The 26484-nt window shown below is 38.6% G+C and overlaps 1 long non-coding RNA gene across 1 annotated transcript in view; it reads right to left on the bottom strand.

Moving 5' to 3' along the window:
• The window catches only part of LOC132656575 (uncharacterized), a 176839-nt gene that overhangs the window by 73951 nt on the left and 76404 nt on the right, over window positions 1-26484 (bottom strand). Inside the window, exon 2 of the long non-coding RNA XR_009594331.1 lies at window positions 15847-15933. This is a non-coding gene — a long non-coding RNA (uncharacterized LOC132656575). The remainder of the gene's footprint in view (window positions 1-15846; window positions 15934-26484) is intronic.

Here is a 26484-nt window from a genome sequence, read left to right as displayed (position 1 = left end):
AAGGGTTCATGGAGAGCAGCTGAGGCTTGGCACTGAGAGAGAACAGGACAGCTCTTGAAAAAGGTGCAGCCTCCGTGGCAGTTGAAGGCCCAGGATTAAAGGAGTCATGCAAAGAAGTTGAGGCTTGGCACCAGAAGAAAGCCCAAAGAGGGTATCGTCAAAATACAGCCCAATTGCAACAGAAGACCCCAGAATTTTGGAGATGTCAGTACCACGGCATGACCACCAAGAACAGCATCAGTGGTGAAGCAGAGCCATGCAGAGTCTAGAAGGCAAGCTATATGTCCTGAAGAGAAGTGACCCAAGCCTTTAGAGGAGAGCAGAAGATCAAGAGTGGATCCCAGACATTAGACATTGACTCATTTATACAGTTGGAGTTTAGTTTTTCTTTGATCTGATTGTGACTGTACCCTGGTTCTCCCCTCTCAAACTAAGAAAGTATTTAATTTATTTTTGATTTTACAGGAGCCCACAGTTGAGAGACTGAATATTTAAAGAGATTTCTGCTTTTGAATAGACTGAATTTCACATTTTTAAATAGACTGAATTTTAATGCGTTTGAATTTGTAAAGACTGTGGGATTTTTAAAGCTACTTATGGAATCTTACCAGGGAAGTGGGTAGGCTAATTTCAGATTGTCACCTCTCCCTCAGCTCCTCCAAATCCAATCCCCCAGTTTCATTCCTACATTTGCAACAGACCACCTACTGAGGATTCCCTTGCCTCTTTGTCTCCATCTTCAGTGGATCACACAAATCTTCCCTTCTAAACTTCTTCCCCCATCAACTCATTGCTTCGCCCCAGCCCCAACTCCAGCAGAAACTCCCTGGGAACTCACAGACTACACTGAAGAGGAAAAGAAGTAGGTTAACTGCATATCTTCACCTTTCATTCCAGTCCTCCAAGTCCACTCCCCCATTCTCATCCCCAAGTCTGTAGCAGACCTTCTGCTATGGGCTATCCACATTCTCTTCCCCAATTCCCAGGGTCTAACTAGGCAGATCCTGGTAGAACACCTAAAGAAGTTAACTAAATTCAAGAAAACACAGGGAATAAACAATCCAAGATGAGCAAAATCAAAAGGGAGATGAGTATGTGGGTTCACAATAGCACACCCCAACCACCACCACCAACAAAAACAACAAAATAACAAGAACTGACAATCACTGGTATAGTTTGAATGAGAATGGCACCCATAGGCTCATAGATTTATATACTTGGTCAACAGGGAGTGACACTATTTGAAATGATTAGGAAGCCAAGGTTTGCTGCAGAAAGTGTTTTACTCCCGATGGGCAGATGGACTTTGAGGTTTCAAAGCCCACTCCAAGACCAAAGTCTCTCTTCCTGCTGCCTTCAGATCTAAATGTAGACCTCTCAGCTACCTCTCCAACACCATATCTGTCTGCATGCCACCATGCTTCCCACTTTGACAATAATGATCTAAACCTCTGAACTATAAGCCAGACCCAGTTAAATGTTTTCTTTTATAAATGCCATGGTCATGGTACCTCTTCTCAGCAATAGAACACTAAAATTCTTATCAATGGTATCTCTCAACATCATTGGTCTCAATTCCTCAATAAAAAGACATAAAAGAACAGAAAATTTAGTAAACTCAATAAAAAGGTAATGGTGATGATAGTGATAACTATGGTGATGGTGGTAAAAATGATAGTGATGGAGAGAAGATCAGGAGGACAACGATGGGGAGGAAATAATCATGAGCTGGCTTCCATTTATTCCTCTGCCTAACATCAGTGCTATACTTTGAGTCAACATGAGTCAAACATACCATGACCTCTTAAAAGAATGTAAGTGCTGTTTCTATACTTACCTACAGTTTACCCTTCCAAGAGTTTTTTGAACATTATAAATTAATAGCCAGTTGCCATCAATGCATTTTTCCTGTGATGTCACTTCATCACCCTCAACCTTGTGAAAGGTTTCATAAATGTTAGTTTTCTATCTGTAATAGCTGATCCCTATGGTCAAAATCACCACAGATGTGTAAAGAAGCATTTTAAGTCTCACCCCAGGCATCTTGAATTGAGGTCTTCTAATCAGGTTCTTTGTTATGAAATGTCAGATGACTCTTCCCACTAACTCATAATCAACTAATATATATTAAAAATGTCATTCTTCATTTTAAAATCTTAGACTCCAGGGGAAGAAGAGCAAAATATCTCATTTAGGGGAAATAACCGAACATTTTCTATCCTAGATATGGTTACTTCTGCTCTGATGAAACACCATGACCAAAAGCAAATTGGGAATAAAAAGATTAATATGGCTTTCACTTCCGTATCACTGTTCATCATTGGAGGAAGTCAAAGTCAGGACAGGAAGTCAAGCAGGCCAGGAACTTGAAGGCAGGAGCTGATGTAGAGGCCATAAAGGAGTGTTGCTTATTGGTTTGCCCCCCATAGCTTGCTCAGTCTGCTTTCTTACAGAATTCAGGACCATGAGCCCAAGGACATTCCCACCAACAATGGGCTGGGCCTTTCCACATCAATCACTAATTCTAAAAATAAATGCCCTACGGACTTTCCTACATCCCTATCTTATGGAGATATTTTCTCAGTTGGAGGCTCCTTCCTCTCTGATGACACTAGATTGTGTCAAGTTGACATAAAAGTAACCAGCACAACTGACCCCTTGTCAGTTTAACACACAAATACATCACAGTTCAATTAGAACTATTTGTTTCTCACTAATCCCCAACATGGCACATTAAGATTAATATCAGAATATAAAACAAGTAACTTTAATTCTTTAGTATTGTATTTTTTCCCTTCATTGAAGAGAAATTAATATTTGTTCAAACTACCACACAAGGGTGTCACAAACAGAACCCCAACTGATAGGGGGAAAATTAAATGTTCCAAGACTGCACTCTCGGGGAAGATAAGGGTCAAATCCAGACCAACAAAAAGACATATTTTCAATTGTTTTCAGGGCTCGTAGACATTAGAAATTACTTAATGAGCACAAACTCTTGCCAAGCACTGTGCTCAGGATTCTCAATAAAGCTAAGAATGAGAGACTAGCTCCTCTCTTGAAGATATGCCAAGTCTGTGGGTCCTATTTATTTGAATCAACAGAGAATGAAAATACAACACGTGTTCATCTACAGGTATCCAAGGCATATTGCGACATTAATTTGGGTACTTGTGGCAGGTGGACTTCATAGTGGAAGCGGATTCAATGAATCCCAGGAGTATCTTTTTACAGTACAATTGCCACTAGAGATCACTGGGAAGTGTTGCTTGAAGTTGTCATTCTCTACTTTCCTTGAGTCTGGAATGATTTATCACAGGCAGGAAACGCTGGATACCAAATTAGTATGTCTCTACATGACTACTAAAGAGGGAAAAATTCATGCAAGAGTACCTAGAGTAGCTATTCAGATAGCAGAAATGATTATACTGGGGACTGAATGGCCAAAGCAACCTCAAAGAACAGCAGACTGGAACCTTGATTCCACCTGCTGACACCTCGGGACTGATCCATCAATGGGAGGGGTGTTGCATGACATTCTTAAAGTCTGTTTGAACAGTTAGAAATCATACCAGTGTCGTGGAGGACTGCTCAAAGGGCACAGAGAGAAAGCCAGAGGGAAAGGAAGGCATGTCTCTGCTGCTTCTGCTGTCATTTGAACAGCACCAGCAGCCGGACTAATTACTTCTTGCAGGGAGGCACCAGCAAAAAGATGACTTTTTTTTTTTCAACAAGAGCCTTGCTGATGCTTTTCTCTTGTTCAAGCCCAGACAAGATAAGCAATCATCTGTTAAAACAAAACAGAGAAAGTAAAACGATCTTCAATTATAGAACTTTTTCATTAACATACAAATGCCTTCAAGAGACGGACGGGGGGGCGGGGGGGAAGGATCATCATAGGATTAGAAGAGGCAACTCACAAAGAAAGCAGTCAAGGGAAGAATGGAAGGAGATTCTCATTCAGCAGAAGCCAGGGCTGGTGGAACTGTTCCACATTTGGTCAGAAAGGAAAAAAAAAAAGCTGCCAGTCTGAGCCACTAGAATATCTTGTGAAGCTTTCTATGGGGTTTGGGCCAGTAGTTTCTATCCTTTATGCAGTGCAAAGACATATGTGAAATAATGGGTTTTACTTCTGTTGCAGTAACCACCAATGGCTCCACAAGCAGATGAGTCCAGGAACAACAATGGAACTTCAAAATAGATGAAGTGGGAGAAAAGGAAGAGAGAGGAAAAGTGAGAGAGTCTGTTTGGGTTTTTTAAGAACTTAATCTCTCAGATGTTAGACCATTATGTCTACTGTGTCACACAGTCCAGACCTGGTACAATATGTCTTTGTGGGAGTCTATAAGGGTATAATTACCAGACACCAGGTATCAGGGGTTGCAGGGGCCTGTTCTCTACCTTCTCAGCAGTCAGCAAATGAATACTGGCTGTTGAGAAAAAGTTCGCTCAGCTAAATAGGGTTTTGGGGTAGGTGACTCAAGTCCCAGAGCTCATCAGAACCTATACAGTGTCCTTCTCAACCCTGCCCCACTACCAGTAGCTAGTTTCCTGGTAGAATAGAGAAACCTTTATGCTCTGGCAGCACCCCAACCACAGAAACTGCCTTCTTACAGTCTTCCAGTAAATATGCACATTTTTACAAATGATTTTAGAGTCTAAGTAGAGCTCTACACTCCTCCTTCCCTCTATTAGGCCCTTCTAGCTTTCCCATATAACTAACAGAAGATGAAATGAGTCAACAGTGGTTTTTCATTTTGGTTTGGTTGGTTTCATTCAGAGGTAAAGCTACCCTAAAGAGAAGAGTGGATTCTGCAGCCCCAAATCCACCCAAACTGAAGAGACTGGCTCAGACCTTAGCTCAGCAAGTATGTGTCCCTGGGTATTGGCTTTGGGCGAAAGACAGTAATAATGAGAAGACAGACAACCATAGGTGTTTCCTGGCAGGAAGAGTATGGATCCCAGGAACACATAAGTTTCTATGATGGCCTCAGCCAGGGATCAGAGCTAAAGAACATCAAACAGCAGAGAAGTGCCCTATCAAATAGGCTGGACCTCAGGCCAGACATCTAGCAAATTCATCAAGTTCCAAGTGTAATAGCCCACAGGTACTAAGATGTAGACAAATGCAGGTACTGTCATGTTCTAGGCAACCAAGTCATTGTTGAGTTCACATACTCTGCACATGTCAGGGTGAGCACTAACCTCAGGTTGGAAAGGACAAGCCTTCAAGAGAGACTACCTGGCAACTCTCTCCTCCTGAGACCGCACATAGGCTTCACTGGGCATTAGCTTCCACTGGCAATTACATTTAATCTGTCATTGAAGACTTACAAACACCAGCAGAAGTGATGCCTTCACATTTACTAGGAAAGGAGGATGTCACTGCCAGCAGGAGGATGCACCCTGTCACTACAAAGCATGAGCTCCAAGGACTACATGCTCTGCTTCTCTTTCTTTCCTTTTCCAATTCTTTTCTTCTGGCTTTTTCCCCCCAATTATGGTCACGATGATTGTTATTTTCCCCCTATCTCCCTCAGTCTCTCTACATCCCCACTTCCCTCTTTGAGGAACTTTTTCTAGCTCCTCCCTCAGTTCTGCATCACTCTTTCAGCTCTGCTTTTTCATGACCTGCTAACCTCTCTAGTCTTCATGCCCTTCCTGCATGACTCTGTCCTCCAGATTTTTAAGCTAGCAAAGTAGAGAGAAAAATCTGTAGTTAGCTAGTAGTGTTGTTTCAACTTGCCAGACTCCTCAAACTTAAACCCAATGTCCACATTTTCTTCTCCTGGATGATTACTTCTCATGGGGCCACAACTGCATACACTCTGCTTGAAACCCATTCAGAACATTATTTGATGGGCCATTGATAAAGGATGTAAGGCTGCTAGTGTGTGTCTGATTATGCACCAATATAGAAGTATGAAGAATTCAGTACATCGATCTCTGGCTTCTCATGCTGCTTTTGTTATACTCCTAAGCTGGATAACTTTGAGAACATTGCATTTCTTCAGTTCTCTATTCTGTATAATGTGTAGTGTAAATATATACAGTTAAGGGGCCCAGACAGATGATGTAGTAGTGTACCCATTATAATATTTAAAACATTCTCCCAAATGACCACTCTCTTGGATGCACTATTTCCCTTTACTTTATTTACTAACAAATTAGAAGACCTATGAAAGATCACAGCCATGATTTGACTATGATACCATCTTCTTTTTACATCCTAAGAATTTCAGAAACCCTACACTTCCAGCTAAGAAGATCTCAACATAAATCCATCACCCTTACAACAGGTGTCTAAAGCCTATGGCAGCAAGGTGCAGAGGTAGCCTATGTAGCTCTTTCTTTCACTCAGTGTTATCGAGACTTCATGGAACACTACCTGTAGATGCCTTTATTTGGGCCCCAAAGACAGTACCTATTACCATTTCTAGGAAGATAAGATAGATAAGAAGCATAGCATTACTCCAGAGTGCTTAACTTAGTTGTCGTCATAATAGCTGTCAGTGACAATGACTGACTTGCAGGGCTCTAAGTTGTTAGGAAGGGGTAGATACCAAAATCTGAACACTTAAAGAAGCTGAGCTAGGAGGAGGACTCTGGGGAAGATGATCAATCCTCACTCAGAAAGACAAACAGGATGGACATTGGAAGAAGGAGAAAACAGGAAACAGGACAGGAGCCTACCACAGCGGGCCTCTGAAAGACTCTACCCAGCAGTGTATCAAAGCAGATACTGAGACTCATAACCAAACTATGGACAGAGTGCAGGGAATCTAAGGAAAGAAGGGGGAGTTAATAAGACCTGGAAAGGGCAGGAGCTCCACAAGGAGATCAACAGAACCAAAATATCTGGGCACAGGGATCTTTTCTGAGACTGATATTCCAACCAAGGACCATTCATGGATATAACCTAGAACCTCTGCACAGATGTAGCCCATGTGCAGTATCCAAGTGGGTTCCCTAGTGGGGGAACAAGGATTGTCTCTGACATGAACTGAATGGCTAGCTCTTTGATCACCTCCCCCTGATGGGGGAGCAGCCTTGCCAGGCCACAGAGGAGGACAGTGCAGCCAGTTCTGATGAGACCTGATAAGCTAGGGTCAGATGGAAGGGGAGAAGGACCTCCCGTATCTGTGGACTTGGAGAGGGGCATGGGAGGAGATAAGGGAGGGAGGGTGAGATTGGGAGGGAATGAGGAAGGGGCTACAGCTGGGATACAAAGTGAATAAACTGTAATTAATATAAAAAATAAAAATTTTAATTAACAAAATAAGGTAGGATAAAGAAAAAAAAGGAAAAAAAAAAAGATGTCAGGTTACTTAGTTCTGTGCACAGACCAACACTAACAGAATAACATCAGCATTTGCTTTTCTACTCAGATCCAGCAAACTGTATCAGCTGTATTTTTCAGGAGAAAACCTATGGGGCTCATCCCCTTCCTGTGAGAATCCTCCTGTTTCTCCAGAAGACACAAACAGAGCCCTGCAATGTTGAAGATTGCGTGTAAGAGGAATGTTCTATTTTAAGCCATATAACTCCCACTGTTCCCTGGGACTACTGGCTGAGTTGTTTTAAGCTACTTCTGGGGGTGAAAAAAGCAGCCAATCAAGATGAAAACATCATATTTCTTCCTACAAATTAATAAACTTTAGGTAAGTTGGAAACTGGCCTTTGGAAGGTTTCCAAGAATATATACCTGCATCCACAGCAAAGGAAGAAAAACGGAGCCAGCTTCTTCTCTTGTTCTTTCACTTCCAAAACTGCCTTGTTTCTTTAGATTGTTTTTCTTTTTTGTTTTCATGTAAGAAATAAAATCATTAGCCACCCTCCAGCTCTCCCAGGACCACATTAATTAATCTGATTTGGGACACTTGCCTTCTGTTAATAGTGGTAAGCTGGGAGCCAGCGTCAAGCTCCTGAAATTGAAACCCATGCCATTTGCCTCTCACGCAAAGCCTCAAGGCTCACTGGTGAAATTGGGGACCTCAACTGGCCTTGTTCTTTTAGCCAGGCAATTAATGTTGTAGTGGGAAAGCAATGCTTGTTTGTTTCTGACAGAGCCACCAACATTATTAATCTTGTCCAACCCGCTGGGTTAAGGCACTTTTCCACAGGGTCTGTGGGGCAAGAACTGAGGGGAAGCTTGCCAGGAAACTATTGTCTCTGAGTAGAAAATTCTGGCTGGTTATTTGCATTAAAAGACCAAATTCTCCTGGTATGTGTGTAGAACTTTGTAATTTACACAATACTTCTTAGAAGTTATCTCAGTTAACAAACATTACTCAATATCTCTCGGTGTCTTTCTCCTACCAAAACAAAACCAATACATATTACCAGCAAATATGAAATGTGACTTTATATAGAATTGGCCAAGTCTATCGTTAAATTCCAAACTTCTCTTAGTTAGATTTTTTTCATCTTGGTCTGTCCATCTTCTTCTCTGAAATTCCTGAAACAGTAGTACTGCTTGCAGAAAACACACACACACAGCACTAGTCTTCAATATTAGCTTTTAGACATGTCATGATTCCCATGAATTCTCTATTGTTTAAGATCTTTAACCAATTCTCTTGCATAATTGTTAATAAACATAGGTGATTTGTGATTTGTGGTGATAGCATGCCATTGAATGGATAACTCATAATTTAACTATCTATCCGTTTTCCTCCTTTGATAATTACAACAGTAAAGTAAACATGTCACTTGTTTATTTACACCAGAGATTCCTAGGAAAGAAATAAAAATGCTGGTTCCAAAGATTCATATATTTTCAACTTCCTTAGGAATTAGGAAATTGTTTTCTAAATAGCTTGTATTAATCTGCATTTCCACTGGTAGTGTAGAATTCTTCTACTCTGAGTGTTAATCAAATATGTTACCAGTCAATTTTTTACTTGTATAGATAGGAAATAACATTGCATTTTTCTTTAATATATGTTTCATTGATTTCCTTGGAGGTTAAGAATCCACTGTATAAAGGTGTTTTTATTTTTATCATTCTTGTTACTTTTATTTAAGTGATACTATATTTTTTTGTCTATTTTTCTTCTGATTTGCATTCTCCCAGGTTCATAAACATACTCTGTATAAAAATATTTATATGATTTTCTTACTATTTCCCACTTCTTACATAAAATTCCATTCACTCTGCCCAACAGTTGGCCATCAGGCTCAGCATCTGCTTTGATAGTCTGCAGGGCAGAGGCTTTCAGAGGCCCTCTGTGGTAGGTTCCTAGTTTGTTTCCTGTTTTCTTCTTCTGGCTTTCAGAAGCCCTCTTTAGAAGGTTCCTAGGTTGTTTCCTGTTTTCTTCTTCTTCTGATGTCCATTCTCTTTGCCTTTCAGGATGGGGATTGACCGTTTTAGTTAGGGTCCTCTCTCTTGCTTAGTTTCTTTAGATGTACAGATTTTAGTGGGAGAGGACAGGGTCTCCACAAGGAGAGCAACGGAACAAGAAAATTTGAACACAGGGAACTTCCCAGAGACTCATACTCCAACCAAGGACTATTCATGGAGATAACCTAGAACCCCTGCACAGATGTAGCCCATGGCAGTTCAGTGTCCAAGTAGGTTACAGTAATGAGAAGAGGGACTGCCTCTGACATAATCTGATTGGCCTGCTCTTTGATCACCTCCCCCTGGGGGGGGAGCAGCCTTACCAGGCCACAGAAGAGGACAAAGCAGCCACTTTTGATGAGAACTGATAGACTAAGATCAGAAAGGAGATGAGAACCTCCCCTATCAGTGGACTTGGGGAGGGGCATGCATGCAGAAAGGGGAGGGAGGGTGGGATCGGCAGGGAAGGAGGGAGGAGGGAGGGGCTTATGGGGGGATACAAAATGAATAAAGTATAATTAATAAAAAATCATAAAAAAATATTTACATGATTTTCTTAATAAAAAACTTGTATTTTAAATTTTAGAGGAAGTTGTATTTCATGTTTTGAAAGTATAGCCCTACCCAAAAGTTCTTTATTAAAGCCCTGGCTGTCATAGAACTTACTGTGTAGACCAAGCTGGCCTCAACCTTAGAGAGAGCTACCTCCTTCTAACTCCCAAGTGCTGGGGTTAAAGGCCCATGATAACATTCTTGTATATTGTGTTCTAAACTCTTGTTTTTCCTACCTTGACTTCATTTTTAAATGATTGTGAAAAAAATCCACAGCTTAGTGTTTTCTCTACAGATCATACATGATTAGCCTATTATCCTACATTAATTGATGAGTCACCTGCTTTCTTTTTTTTTTTCAATGCAGTTTATTCAGGAACCTTGAACAATCATCTGACCCTGGGGAAAGCCAGCCCACAGCTTAAATAGCCTCTGGGTAGCCAACCCAGGCGTGCCACGTGGGCAGTGCAGATAGGTCCACATACATGGAAGCAAGCCTTTTTAGTACCATTCACCCATCATGTGTCATACTGAGATTAATGTAAAGACATGTTTTCATATTTCCTATGTGGTAGTCTATTCACTAATTTCCTAAAAATATCACTCTTAATTGTCATGTCTTGGAAATCAAGCTTAGGTCCTCTATAAAAAACAGAGGACATTCTTTACTGCTGGGCTACCTAGCCAGTAGCATCTCTAGAAAGCTTTCTGTAGAGGTCTCTATGGAGACATACTACTGTAGAAGCTTCCTGAAATATGTGTGTGTGTGTATGTATGTATGTATGTATATACAAAAGAACTTAAATGTAATAATTCTATAATAGAAATACAATATCTTCCCCAGGCACATGATATATTAAATGATATTTAGTAACCTCTTTTAGTGTCAGATATTTGTAACCTCTTTTTTAATTGTTGGACACTAAAATACCATAGACCACCTTGCCTCTAAACCATTATAGGCTATGCCATTGCTCTTGGTTGTACTCCAAAATTTTATAGTAAAAATCCCATCACTTAGGACTAGAAAGATGACTCAACGGTTAAAAGCACTTGTTCTTTCAGGAGACCTATATTCACTTTCCCAAACCAAGATGGCAGCTCATGGGTGTCTATAACTCCAGCTCCAGGAAAAGCAACATCCTCTTCTGACCTTTGCATGTTCCAGGCATGCATGTGGTACATATACATGCATGTAGGCAAACCACTTAAATGTATTTTTTTAATGAATCTAAAAAACTAACAAAATAGAAGACCCTATTGATGAAGAAATCCCATACTTCAATGACAGGACATAGAGAAATTGTGCTGGTACCAATCTAAAAGCTCTGTTGCTACTGGCTAACTTTTATAGTGCTGGGAGGTACTACTTATGCTGGAGGTAGTAATCAACAGTCTTACCCAACTGTGAACCCTACAAACTACAATAACAACTGAGCTGGCAAGTTATTCCCACTGGTGCAATAGTGGCAAAAATGTTATGAGAGATACCAATCACTTTATTTAAATTGTAGTTAAAGCCCACTCCATAAGATGGAACTCATGTCTGGTACTGTTAATCAGGACAAACACTTACGGATGGCCAGGCTGTAGACTATAGGAAAGAACTTAATAGTATTATTTTGACAAATGGACATAGTAATAAACTAACAGCCAGTCATAGTGCACATGCCTTTAATCTCAGCACACAGGAGGAAGAGACAGGTGGATCTCTGTGAATTCAAGGCCAGCCTGGTCTATATAATGAGTTCCAGGATAGCCAGGCTATGTGGAGAGACTTGTCTCAAAAACATAAAAATTATACTGTCCCAAATTCTTATCTTTATACTCATACATTAGTGCATCTATCAAATTGTATCAATGAAGCTTCTTATTTAGAGCAGAGGGCCACATTCAGGGACCCACAGTCAATCAATGTTCAGAAAATAAGACAGTGTCCAGCTTTAAATAGAACAGCTCTATCACATCCCTAACATCAAGGGATCATCATTGACAAGGAGAGAAAAAAGATTGTAAGAGACAGAAAGTCAGCATTGTCTGCAGTAAAAAACTTTACCTAACATGATAGTACATTGTTCACATAAACTCTGAGCAGCTTTGATAGCATACACTAAACCTACGTAAGATCAAAACAACCAAAATCCCAGCATTGATGGACAAGTAGCCTATAAAATCCCATCATTGTCTGAGGCGCTGTTGGCAATTGATGGCTTCTGGGGAGAGAGGGTCGGAGAGGCTACTTATGCTCCAGGAGATTGTTCTTCACCCATCACACTAAATGTATTTTGCGGATTTTTAAAAGAGTTTATGAAGTTGGGGAAAAATAGCATAGGGCAGTGGAGAGGAGGAGAAGGAATAAATTGGAGAGAAGAAAAAGGGGATGGTTTTAACCAAAATTCATTATATGGATCTGTGAAATTCTCAAACAATAAAGAAAAGAATTTCAATTTTTCTTTTGTTTTGTTTTGTTTGAGAAAGAGTTTCTTTGTGTAGCCTTGGCTGTCCTGGACTCACTTTCTATATCATGCTGGCCTTGAACTCACAAAGATTCACCTGCCTCTGCCTCCCACAGTGCTGGGATTACAGGCATTCACCACTGCCTGGCTATTTTCTTTTGGTTTTGTTTGTTTGGTTGGTTGGTTTTTGTTTTTCTTTTTTTTTTTTATTCCTACAATGCTTTATTTAAATTTTGATTAGAATACCACCTTTTGTAATTCTGAGAAAATAAGTGTCTATAGTATTGATTTTTCCTTTCATTGGAATTTTGTGTTAAATCTTTTTTGTTATTATTTAAACTCTAACCCTACAGTTTTGTCTCCATACTTGTATTATATTTTTCTAAGTATTCTAATCTCTTCTGACTATTTTTGATCTGTATGGGCATGCAATTAATTTGGAGTGCTAGTGTTTAAAATAATGCTGGAACAATTTATTTGTATAACTACTCTATGTAAACAAGAATACTTTTAAAGAAACATTAGTTTAAGTTTTTATTTTAAATTTTTGTGTCATCTTTTTAGTTTTGCTGTTGGTCAAAAATAACTGATTAGCGTGAATTTTATGAGATTCAAATGGTGATTAGCACATTTTCTCAAACGTCCATTATAATGCCAAATAGAAATCCTAATCAAGGTTATTCTTGATTGACTGCTGACTTCTAAAATAGTCTATTTCACCATTAAGCATGATGAAAAAGGCAGGCATTTAGTAAATGTCATTTTTAGTTTTGCTCCTACTTCTATTTTGAAAGATTTTTCAGAAGTTGGAAAGATGGCTTAAGACCATGCATGGAGATAACCTAGAACCCCTGCACAGAAGCAGCCCATGGCAGTTCAGGGTCTAAGTGAGTTCCATAGTAATGGGGAGAGGAACTGATTGGCTTGCTCTTTGATCACCTCTGCCCCCCGCCACCCCCCAGGAGGGAGCAGCCTTTCCAGATCACAGAGGAAGACAATGCAGCCACTACTGGTGAGATCTGATAGACTAGGATCAGAAGGAAGGGGAGGAAGACCTCCCCTATCAGTGGACTGGGGAGAGGGGCATGGGTGGAGAAGAGGGAGAGAGGGTGGGATGAGGAAGGGTGGAGGGAGGGAACTACGGGGACACAAAGTGAATAAATTATAATTAATAAAAATTAAATTTTTAAAAAGTAAAAAAAAAAAAAAAGAAATAAAGCTACTTACCACTAAGTTTGCAAACCAGAGTTTGATCTCTGGGACTCACAAGAAGGAAAGAAAGAAATAGCCGAATGCATAAGTTGTCCTCTGTCCCTGACACTTCTCTAAATCTCTCTCAACAATAAATGCTTTTAGACTGACAACACATTTATTCCATTTATGGTTTTAAAATTGAAAGAATCTTGGTAGAACCCTCCATAGTACAAAAATGATCATATACCTATATGTCTTAACATCTTTCCCTCTCCCCCTCCTCATTATTTCCTAATATATTCTAACATTTCTAGGTTTGGGTTGTGCTCATTTGGTATTTCACCCTCTCTAATCACAATTAACATCCATTGTTTTCTGTTTTATGCTGATTTTATCTGGCTTTACAATCAAGATTATAGTAGCCCTACAAAATTAACTGGGTTGCCTCTCTTCTCTGAAAATCTTTGCCTGAACATTGTCAATTACTCATTGGTGTTGAAGGTTTCTATAGACAATTTGTCTCTGTTCTTCATCATCATTTAGGGAAAGTAATTTTTAATAACAGATTCACCTTTTTCAGAAAATTCATTTCTTCATGAATCAATTTATCACATTATACTTTTCTAGAACTTTGTTGTTGTTTTTTTAACCCAGTCTTTCAAATAAACCAGTGGGTTGCTACTCACAATCCCCTTTACATCCTGTCATCTTAAAAATCCCTGAATCTAGTAGTAAAATAATTCCTAGAGTATAAGAACCACAGGCAGAATCACAGAGCCCAGAGTATAAGATAATCTCCCCACTGTCTCCCTGTCTCTGTGTCAGAAGGTATACTATGTATGACCTCATTTCTTATCCTGCATTTACTGCTCTATACAAGGGTCTCATTTTCTCATTTCCAGCCCTGCTCTTAAGCAGCTGCATGCCTCACTCCCTTCTATGTATTAAAGCTTAGATCTGCTATCTCCTCCCACCCACTACAGCAAGGAGAGATTGAGTCCCATTCTTTCCAGTCTGGTTTCCAAAAAGCTTTTAATTTCTAGCATGTACCAATTTTCTTTTCTTTCTTGTAACTATAACATTGAATTTTAAAGAATGTTTAGCAATTTCATAAAGCAATTTTTCTGCTGAAATAACAGCAATCCTCAACCTGTATGTGTCAGGTATTACGAAACAATAAGGATTATACTGGCTCCCACCAAAACATCAGCATCCTGGGATGTGAGGAAGCAAGCATCAAAAGCTTCAAACCCAGGATATGTACAAGGCTTCACAAATCACGGCATAGACTTGATGGGTGTGTAGGGTTATTTATAAAGAACTGGAGAGGGAAAGGATACAGGCTTTGATAAAAAATATATTTTCACAATGTGAATTTAAACCAAATATAAATGGTGGCAAGGTGAAAAAGAAAACAATGAAGGTAAAGGTTTGAAGAAGATTAGGACATAAGGAAGGTAAATAAGAAATGACCACTGGTTAATTGAGCAGACTCAGTGGATAAGTGCTTCCAAAAGAATGCTCACTTGCTCAGCTTTGTGAAAGCACTAACATCACCTCAAAATAGTCATCCCCACAGATGATGGCTCCAAACAAAATCTTCTTGTGTCTGTGTAATTGGTGCTATGACAAGAGGCTGTTGGTGAAGTGGCTGGATGTTATCCAGAAACTGTCCACTCCAGCACAATTGAGGGACACGCTGTCCTCAAACAGAAGCCCAAAATCTGAGCAATGGTAAAATCGTAGAGAATTTCAAGGCCAAGGTTAAATGAATGTGGTCCTCAGTAGCATCAGTATTGGCTAAACTCCATCCTACTCTATACACAAGTCAAGTCTGCTTTCCACCTTGCAAAGTGGATTGGGAGTATTTATGTAGTAGATAAAGACTGGGAAGGAAATTCTTAGTGCTCAAGTTATAAATCTAGCTTTTATATCTTGCATAAGAGTGGTAAACACAGTGGTAAAGGGGTTGGCAGGGCTAAACTCTGTTTTCCTACTCTTTAATTAGAAAGAGGACAAAATCAAAAGCATGCTAAAGTGTTTCTTTTTGTCTTCTCACTTTCATCTAAAACTGAAGAGGGTGATATAATAGTTGTGAGCTAAATCCTTCTTGAAAGAAGTACATTATTGGGTGATCCTAGACAGACAAAACGATCAGAGCCCATTCGTAAGGAATAAGCATGACTTAACACCAAGCTCTTTGAACATTCCCACCCAGGAGTGTACATCTCAATTATCTAACCAAAGGCATTTTAATTGCTAAGATCTGAGCATGTAAAGCAAGTACTGAATAGCTCTCACCTTCTGCTAGCTTTGCAGTGAAGGCAATAGTGAAGAGGTTGTTCATGTTGGGCTCCAAATCTTCCAGTTGCCTGGCAATACATTACTCTAGAAAAAAAAAATGTGAGAGTAAGAAGCTCTAGTGAAATTACATATTTCTACACCACTGTAAGTAAAATTTCAAATCGAAATGTGGGACTTTCTGTTCACTGTTTCCTACTTTTTCCTGACAGATTTTATTAGGAAGCAGAATTCATTCAAGTTCTGTTTCAGCTCCTGAAAGAAGTGAATGTATAGTGATAGGAATGCAATGTTTTCTTTTCACATTCTTCTGCAAGCAGAGGAAAAATAGGCATGAGCAAGAAGACTTAAGAAATTGCTGAAGTAGGTTTACATAGTATAAAGAAAAGGAGTAGAACGCTCTGCCATTTAGTTACAATAAAATACAGATGGTAGTCGTGTGTCATTTAATGTCACAGAGCAGTGTGGTGACATTAAACAAAAGAAAGGTAACACTGGTAAAGCTATGAGTGACCAGTAGTGTGATTTGTCAAATCCATCTTTACTGATGTTTTAATGCTGTGTCATTCAGAGAAATTTTTCATTGGACTTGTTTGTGTAGGAAATTTCTTTTAATAAGAAATAAAAGGGAGGGCCTGTCTCCTTGACCTCCTCTCTGTTGACTGGTGGAAGTTCATGGATTTGTGCGGGATAGGAATAGTGCAGTCACCAACATATTATTTTCTCTTTCTGGGGCTGTTTCTGAGATGTTCTTGGGAAATGGGAGAAAGGAAACAAGACAAAGATGAAGGAGGCTTAAGGATCAGGAAGGGTGTCCTGAGATGGTAACTTGAGCCTAAAGGAAAGAGAAGGCTTTGCTCAGAATGTGAGACAGGGGAAGACAACAGAACCATGGAGCCAGGATGCATTAAACAATATCCAATTTAGCTGACATGCATTTTAATAAAAAAGCAAGCCAAAAATAGTATACAACTAGAAGGTCGTGACAGTATGAGTCTAGATCACTAAGTCGTGTGTGTGTGTGTGTGTGTGTGTGTGTGTGTGTGTGTGTGTGTGTGTTGGTTTGGTTCTCTATTAGATTGCTTGCTTGTGCATTTGTTTGTTTGTTTTTGAAGTGGGATCTGAGGTAACCCAGGGTAGCTTGCAACTCACAAATAACCAAAATGGTCTTGAAATTCTGACCATCCTTCCTCCACCACATAAGCGCTGTGGTTACAAGTGTGTGTCACCACACACAATTTATATAATGCTGGAAATTGGATCATTGCTTCACACATGTTAAGCCAGCAGTCTACCTACCCAGCCATGTTCCTTGCCCTTGGTTTGTAACTCTCCCACGAGTAACCCTGAACTTGTCAATCTGTCAACCTTCTTTTCTTTTTTTATTTTAATTCTTATTAATTCCTCTTTATTCACTTTGTATCCCCTCATGGCATCCACCCTCTGTCCCTCCCAGTTCCACCCTCCCTGCCCCTTCTCCACACATGCCCCTCCCCAAGTCCACTGATAGGGGAGGTCTTCCTCTCCTTCCTTCTGATCCTAGTCTATCAGGTCTTATCAGGAGCAGCTGCACTGTCTTCCTCTGTGGCTTGGTAAGGTTGCTCCCGCACAGGTGGAGGTGATTAAAGGGCAGGCCAATCAGTTCATGTCAGAGACAGTCTCTGTTTCCATTATTATAGAACCCACTAGGACACTTAACTGTCCTTGGTAACATCTGTGCAGGAGTTCTAGGTTATCTCCATCAATGGTCCTTGGTTGGAGTGTCAGTCTCAGAAAAGACCCCTATGCCCAGATTTTTTTAGTTCTGTTGCTCTCCTGTGGAGCTCCTGTACTCTCCAGGTCTTATTGTTTCCTACTTCTTTCATGAAATTCCCTGCACTCATCCCAAAAGTTGGCCATAAGTCTCAGCATGTGCTTTGATACCCTGCAAGTTCGAACCTTTCAGAGGCCCTCTGTGGCTGGCTCCTGTAATGTTCCCTGTTTTCTCCTTTTAATGTACAGTATATATAAAGCACTCAAGAAGTTAAAGAGCAACATATCAAATAATCCAATTAAAAAATGGGGTACAGAGCCAGAACAGAGAATTCTCAACAGAAGACCTCCCCTATCAGTGGACTTGGGAGGGGCATGCGTGGAGAATTCTCAATATCTAATGGCCGAAAAACACTTAAGGAAATGCTCTATGTCCTTAGTCATCAGGGAAATGGAAATCAAAATGACCCTGAGAGTTCACCTTACACCCATCAGAATGGCTAAGATCAAAAACTCAACTGACAACACATGCAGGAGAGGTTTGGAGAAAGGGGAACCCTCCTCCATTGCTGGTGGGAATGCAAATTTGTACAACCCCTCTGGAAAACAATCTGGTGCTTTCTCAGACAATTAGGAATAGCACTTCCTCAAGATCCACCTATACCACTTCTAGGCATATATCAAAAAAAGGCTCAAGTACACAATAAGGACATTTGCTCAACCATGTTTGTAGCAGCTTTTTTTGTAATAGCCTTTTTTTCAAAAGACTGAAGAAAGAATAGAAGTTCCTCCCAGATGAATGCTTTCCTCCAGCTTTATGTAACAAATGTACACTCTGCCATGAAAATCATCTAATAATAAATATGCTGCAGATTATCTTAGTGCCTTCCTTGACATTCTAAGCCTTGAACCATTAAATGAATAGCAACTTATGTAACCTGCAATGGGACTAGCTTTAAATCAAAGCTAAACTAAAGTTTCTCCACAAAGTCACAGTAAATTTATAAAAACCAGTTAATAATTAAAAAAGAAAAGCAGCACTTTGGGAGGCAGAGGCAGGTGGATATCTGTGAGTTTGAGTTCAGCTTGCTCTACAAAGTGAGTCATGGACAGCCAAGGCTGCACAGAGAAACCCTGTCTCAAAAAAAAAAAAAAAGATACAAAAAAAAAACAACAATCCACATGTTTTCAAATCTCATATCTTTTTTTCTCACCTCAACTAATGGCTTTTGTCCTCACTTCATGATGAAAACAAAACCCATCAGAAGAAACTCTTTACACACTTGACAATCTACTAGATTCTTCTTTGTTAGAAAACAAAATCAGTAAACATCCTTCCTACAAATCCAATACCCCCTCCAGACAACAGCCCTACTGTTCTGCATCTCTTTTAATTCCTTCTGAAGAGTGACCTGTACTTACTGTTCTACAAGATTATCCTCTTTTTAAAGTTTATATGAATAAGTTCTTTCCTCCATAATCTCAGAGGAACATCTCTCTTGGTTATCATTCTAAGTCTGTCTTCAATTCTATTGCTATCCACCCTTTCAGCAATTTCTAACATTGCCAACTTCAGGACATCATTCTTTGTTGTTCTAGACAGACCATCTGAGTTCTGAACCCTCCTCACCTTCCCGACCTGATATATTGTCTATGCTCTTTTGAATTTTTTCTCTACTTATTCCATCAATTATAGCTTAAGCAGTTTTAATATTCCAAGCATAATTTTGATTTATCTATCTCTCCTCATCAGAATTTGCTTGTGTTCTCAGAAGCTCTGTTATTATTCACATACACATTTATCATTGCTGAATCTTTCTCACTAATTGGTTTTCATATAGCTCTGATAATAGTCCTTGTCGATGTCTATTTAACATAAAGTTAGAGTTGCTTCAGCATATGTGTAATTATCCCTTGCCTGATATATTTTATTCCATTGTTTTATTATCAATTTATCTGTGAGCATTTATGTTTTCTGTGAAGAATCTATCTAAAACTGTTTTTCAGTGCAATCTGATAGTCTCTGAAGTTTTGTTGTAATGTTTAGCCCATATGTAATTCTCATACTATGATTTCATTTAAATCTACCTTGTTATTAATTATTTATATCTTTGTTTGATACTATTAATTTTCTTTTGGCTTTTTTACAGTCATTTTAAATTAAGTTTCCCTTATAGTTTTGTCACATATTTTCATTACTCAATGATTATCTTTAGAATAAGATATGTATCCTAAAACATCTGATAATATTGCTGTGCCATTGCAAAAATCATAACAACCTTTCCACATTGCTGCACACACTTAAACTTTTTAAGATTATCGTTATTTCTATTACATGTACATATATTACATAATACATACGTACTTTGTATCTATATAACTAACATATGTTTTATGTTTTTTGTTTTAAAAAGTCATAGGGCTTTAAAAGAAACTGAAATAAAGTATGTTATATTTTTATGTTCACTGTTTCTTTGTTCTGTATTAATTTTTATAGATCCAAAGAATTCTGTTAATACTATTATAATGTGGCTCAGCTAGCAATTAATTCTCTTTACTTTTTGAACTGAAAACATTGAATTTCCTCTCAAATTTGAAGTGAAGAAAAATGCTGTATTGAATTTTCATTGGTCAGGAAACATGCTGTTTTGTGTTTTAATGGCTCCACTGTCGCTGGTCTGCCTTTTGTGTTGTTGGTCCCTTGTAAACAATGCATTGTTTTTCATATAGATTTCTGGACTTTTCCTTTATATTTGACTTTAAGCTTTTTTCTGCTGTATATAGTTTTATGCTCCTTGTATTTTTCGTGTATGAAACCTAACGAGCTCTTTGACTCTGTCAGGTTGCATTTATAATTGAATGTGGGAACTTTTCTGTCTTAATCTCTTCCGTTGAGTTTTGCCCCACTCCCTCTGATGGTGAGGAACACATGGCAACCACTGCTGCTTGACAAAGTTCCAGCATACTGACATCATGGATTACAATTCTCCAGTATCCTTTTACCTTTAATGATTAGTGCTATGTGTTGTCGGAGTTTCCTTATGCATTTTCTTTTGGGAAATTTTGTGGGGGTTTTGGTAGAGGATGTGAATGTATACAATGGCAGTCTCTCTTAACAAAATAATTCTTTGGAAAGAGTCTCCACCACCATGGAACTACAGAGTACGATAACTCTGCCTACACCAACACAGTAATCCCCTTTGGGCACCCCTGTTTCCACCAAGAATAAAGAAGTTTACTAACTGAAAGATGGTTCTGGATCTCTTAGGCACTCACCCATGGTCCCAAGGAAGAAAACACACAATCGAGAAAAAGAATGGGCCCAGACCAGGACCTGAGGCCTTGGAAGTTGAGGGCAGGAGTTCAGTTAATAAGTATATTGTCCATGATTGATTCCCGGGGTGCTTGACTTACAGGATGAGTGTCAAGATCTGGTATGCCCCACGAGGAGCAGATTCTGTTAAAAAGTTAGGCTGGCTTTATCCCCCTCTGCCACATAGGAGCACACATTTTGAGAACAAGCCCATATTATAAGACTAATGCATGTAGGAACACAATCAGGAAACAGCTCAATGCTTAGTATGCTACATGGTACAAACTCCATGAAAATTACTCTTCATAGGTTGGTTTTTTTAAATCACAATGTCTGGCACCCCCGACCACAAGGGTGAGAGCCTGGCAGGGGAAATGTGAAGGATGTAAAGGGTAACCTGGGGGAGTTACTGAACCTTAGGAAGCAATAGGGACTTAGATGCTTGCCAAACTTACATGTGTTGAAAAAAAAAGAACTATAGTTAAGTTGATTATTTCTTTCATTCTGGATGTTGAAAAATAGAGCTACAAAAGATTGAAAAGAAATCTGTGAAAAGACCATATAAATCTTGGAATCATTACGTCTGCTTTCAACATTACCTGTGATTAAGCTACTATGCAAATACAGAGGGTTTTTGTTTTTGTTTTTCAGTAAACAACCACCTATCGTGACTTGCCATCAGACTGTGTCAGGCTCCTTCTTTCACAGACTCCACACCTCCTACTGGGGACCTGAACTCCGCTAAAACTGGACTCCGGAACCCGGACTCTCAAAGAAACTTTTATCAGGTTTTTGATGTCCTGTATTTTCCAGCAGTCCTCTTCATTTTATCATATTTGTTAGCCCATCTTCAGAATAGCCATGATCTTATGCTTTGCTAATAGTAAAGATTTTATCCTTAATCCTGAAAAGTGTCCTTGCTCCTGACACACAATATTTCAGCTTCTTCACTGAAGGTCTGAGGTACTTAAGGGACTATCTGTACTCAGGCTGTCTGCAACTTCAGTACCTCTTACCTGCCCTTTGATGTCACTGTTTGGCTTTTGACTCACAGTGTGAGACATGTGCTGAGCTCTTGGTGCCTTTCACTATAGTTGAGTAGTTCATCTCACACCCGTGGATCTATGCTGTTGTAGCCCCCATCCGAGGAACTACATGTAAAAATGTGCATATCTGTTTATAGCACTTACTACATGGTTTTGTGCCACTTTTCTTCTTTTCTGTGTTCTACTGCATATGCAACTATCACAGCAACTTGAAACTCTGTTCTGAACTCTCAGCTAAGGGGAATTCTGAGCCACAGGAACTCATCTTTGCTGCCTCTTGTTTCCCTTCTCCCAAGAATCTTCATCCTATATGGTTGTTTGTACAAAACCATAATTATACAAACACACACACACACACACACACATATCTTGAAAAAAGTATGCAAAACTTTTCAACCTCCAAAAATGTATAAACTGTTATAGTTATGACAAATTCTTCTTATGGTTTTGTCATATATTTGATGTCACAACATCAAAGTAAGAATGAAACTTGTTTAATTTATTTTCTAAGTAACTATTGATGTGATTATGAAACATAATACAAATAAGAAATCAGAGCTCTGAAAGAGGAGTTATGAAGTAAAGACTTTGAGTTTTTTATATGCATCTAAAATTCACTATATCAAGTCTGTGATACCTCTGCCAAACTCTCTAGTGAGTGCAGTCACAGCAGCTCTGTGTGCTTTTCTGATGACAGTGGAGATAAAATATTGATACAACCAATATTTTTACTTCAATGGGGCCCAATGCCATGGTAGCTTGCTGTTGGTCATGCTGCTAACATTACAAGGAATCTACATATCTCTGCCCTACATAACTGGCCTTTCATTTCAATACTTCTGTATTACCACTAAAGCTCAGGAATCCACAGGACCCACCTAAGAGCTAGCTTGAGCAAACACTCTGGGCCTTGGAGAAAGTGGGACACCCTAGCTGAAAGAAATGAGTGGGACTAGGTCCACAGGGACTGCAGAGCAGGATTCTTGTAGAGCTTTGCCAATGTGAGGTTGTAATTGATTGGAGGATTTATGACATGAAACCTCTTTAAGTAACCCACAACAAAATTCTTGGAGAACTAAAATTTTTATTAAAATGTTCATTGAATACAAATGGACAATGTTAGATTGGGGAAATGGAAAACACTATAAAATAAGAATCTTTAATATATTCACAGTATTTAATATGAATATTACATGAACATAAAGATTAAGATATCAGTGTATAAATATGAAGGATGGTATGATATAAAAAATTTTAGTAAATATGAATTTCTATCAATAAGTTTTTAAATGAAGAAGCTGCATTGTCAATGTAGAACACAGTATGGAAGAATTATCTACAAAATATGTTATGGGCACACTCTAGATGATCTGAGAAAAATTCTATAAAACTTAATGTCTGGATCATTCCTAGTCTGTTGAGCCTATCCAAGAATGAAAATGATGTGAATTTTTTTCCATAAAGCAAAATGCTGCAATAAAAGTCTCAAAGAAGCAGCACAAAACAGTCTCCCCATTAGATGAGACATAGAATATCTACACCAAGTGTATATAATGGCATTGAAATAAATTGTTTCCAAATAGCACATGAAGCATTAAAAATAATTACTGGTGGAAATGGGTGCTGTTTATTATAAAAATGGCTTTACTGCAGAGCAACATGAATAATAACTTAGTGCCACTAAGTTTTTATTATCCACTAAGAACTAGATACTTAAAGTTGTTAAAAATATAAATTTTATGTTTTGCATATTTAACCGTAATCTTAAAGAACAAAAATGCAAAATTCACTCCCTGCTTTTTAATTTATTTTTGTTTGATAAAAAACTTTATGAACACAACAGCTGTTACTATTTTAATACAACTAATAAGTATACATTCACGTTTTACAAGATTATGATAAAAAAATTATAAATTACCTTTTTATCCTGATAAAAACAGTATGTCTCTCAAACCAAAACTAGTACTGTGTTCTATGGTGAAACTAGAAAAGAATTTTTGCTGTGGTTAATGATGAAAGAGGAACAGCTATGTCAATTATAGTTAATCTCATTTAAAGATTGCTCATGAATACAGTTAAGCTGAATAAAAAGTAAACAACTTGTGATTATTGGCATTGAAAGAGAAAATGTAGGTGCTTGCAGAAGTTGTAACTGCACACTGAAAACCTAGAAATTAATGCAGAAACTCATACAGCAAAAGATTTTAGTAGAATAATTAATTCTAATTAGATATACACACACAAAGATTCTATACACCAGCTTTTACTTGATGATGTCATGAACTACTTGATGATGTTATAGGCAACAAACACCATTCAAAACTAAAACAAAGCTATAAATCATCTAAAAATGACCATTTCAAAGCAAAATGGAACCGTATGAGAACTGAATTTTTTAATTTTTTTATGTGTGACTGTTCTATATGTTCTGTATGTCTTTATACCACATACATGTTTGGTGTGTGAGGAGATGAGAATAAGGGGTTAGACCACCTGCAATTGAAGTTATTGACAGTTGTGAGCTGCCAGGGAAGTCTAGGAATCAAAACTGTGTCCCCTGCAAGAACCACAATGGCCCTTGACCACTATGCCATCTCTCCAGCCCCAAGAACTATGAAATTTTAAACAAAGAACTTATAGGATGAAAGATACAGAAGACCACTGAAAATGTAAATGAACTTTCAAGACATAAAACTAAGTATTTACAAAGTAAAGCTCAAATATATTTGACACACAGAATACAAATATATCTTGATATAATTTAATGTGTAAATTGAAAAACAATATGCATTGTTTATTTGCACAATAAAATGTCTTTTATAAGAATAAATAATTCATGTAAATGTTCCAAATTAGAAATGGATTGCAAAATCTAAAAATGAAAGCTTAAATCTTGTAGACTGTGCTCACCCAGAAGTATCCGTTCTTACCATTAAAAGCTGTTTTCAGACACTTTCTGGACATAACCCACCCCTGTGCACCTGCTAGAGCATCTGGTACATGCTGCTTTCCAGACATCTTACAGTCTACCTAGAACAGGTCTCCATGAAATGAAGATGCTGGTATGGTCAGAATGGTCGCACATTGTTCTGCTGTGCTGTTCTCTTTCCTTCGTTACCTCTATCCAATCTTGGGAGACAGGCAGATTGATGGCACTTTTGTTATCCAGAACATTGAAGTCAGTCATTTATGACCTGGTTAGCTTTGCACAGGCCACAAACTACAATCACAATAAAGTTCCAGATTCCAGATTATACTGGCTGAGTTGTTTGTTTGTTTTGTCTACTTGAAGAAAGCTAGAGTCATTTGAGAGGCATTAAGCTCAATTGAAAAAATAAACCTCGATAGGACTCGCTTGAGGGCAAGCCTGTGTAGCATTTTCTTGATTGGTGGTTGACGCTGGAGGGCCCAGCCCATTGTGGTTGAGGCCTGGGTTACATAAGGAAGCAGACTGAACAAGCCATGAGAAGCAAACAAGTAAGCAACATTCCTCCATGACTCCTGCTTCAATTCTGCCTGTAGATCCCTCTTCTGACTTAGCTCAATGATAGAATGTAAAATGAAAGTGGAACCAAATAAACCCTTTCTTCCCCTGGTTGATTATAGTCATGGTATTTAATCACAATAATTGAAACCCAACCTAAAACACAGACCCTGGAACCAGGAATGCCAGGGGAACCAATTTTAATGACTTCTGATATGAAAAGGTTTTGAATACTACTGATGAAGAAAACTGTTCAAACCTGAAAATGGAAATAAAAGCAATAAAGAAAACACAAGCTTAGGAAATTCTAGATATGAAAAACTAGGTAAACAAACAGAAACTACATCACCAACAAAATACAAGTGATGGGAGAGAAAATCTCACGCATTTAAGATACAATAGAAGAGACAGATTCATTGGTCAAAGAAAATGTTAAATCTTAAAAATTCCTAATTTATGATCTTGAACCACTTCAATCAGGGAAAGGCTCCACAAAGTCACTTATGCTAAGTAGAGTGAGATTGCACTGTCTTTTGATGCCATCCCAAGAAATCAACAAATGCCTTCTGGGATCACTGCAGCAGGAAAGGAAGGCCAGTCTCTCTCATGAACATTAATGCAAAAATACTCAATAAAATACTTGCAAACTGAATCCAAGACTACATCAAAAAATCATCTACCATCTTCAAGTAGGCTTCATCCCAGAGATGCAGGTATGGTTCAGTGTATTAAATTTGTCAGTGTAATCCACCATACAAACAAAACGAAAGAAGAAAAAACACATAAACATCTCATTAGATGTTGAAAAAAATATCCTTGACAAAAATCCAACACCCCTTCATGAAAAATGTCTTGGAGAGATTCAAGAGAGCAAGGGACATACCTAAACATAATCAAGGCAATTTACATCAAACCTATAGCCAACATCAAATGAAATGGAGAGAAACTCAAAGAATCCCACTAAAATCAGGAACAAGACAAGGCTTTTCATTCTCTCCATATCTACTCAATAAAGTAACTGAAATTCTAGCTAGAGCAGTAAG

Source organism: Meriones unguiculatus, chromosome 9, assembly GCF_030254825.1.
Source record: "Meriones unguiculatus strain TT.TT164.6M chromosome 9, Bangor_MerUng_6.1, whole genome shotgun sequence".
In the NCBI taxonomy this organism is placed as follows: domain Eukaryota; kingdom Metazoa; phylum Chordata; class Mammalia; order Rodentia; family Muridae; genus Meriones; species Meriones unguiculatus.
Note: the sequence above shows the minus strand (reverse complement) of the source record. Positions and strands in the feature narration are given on the sequence as shown.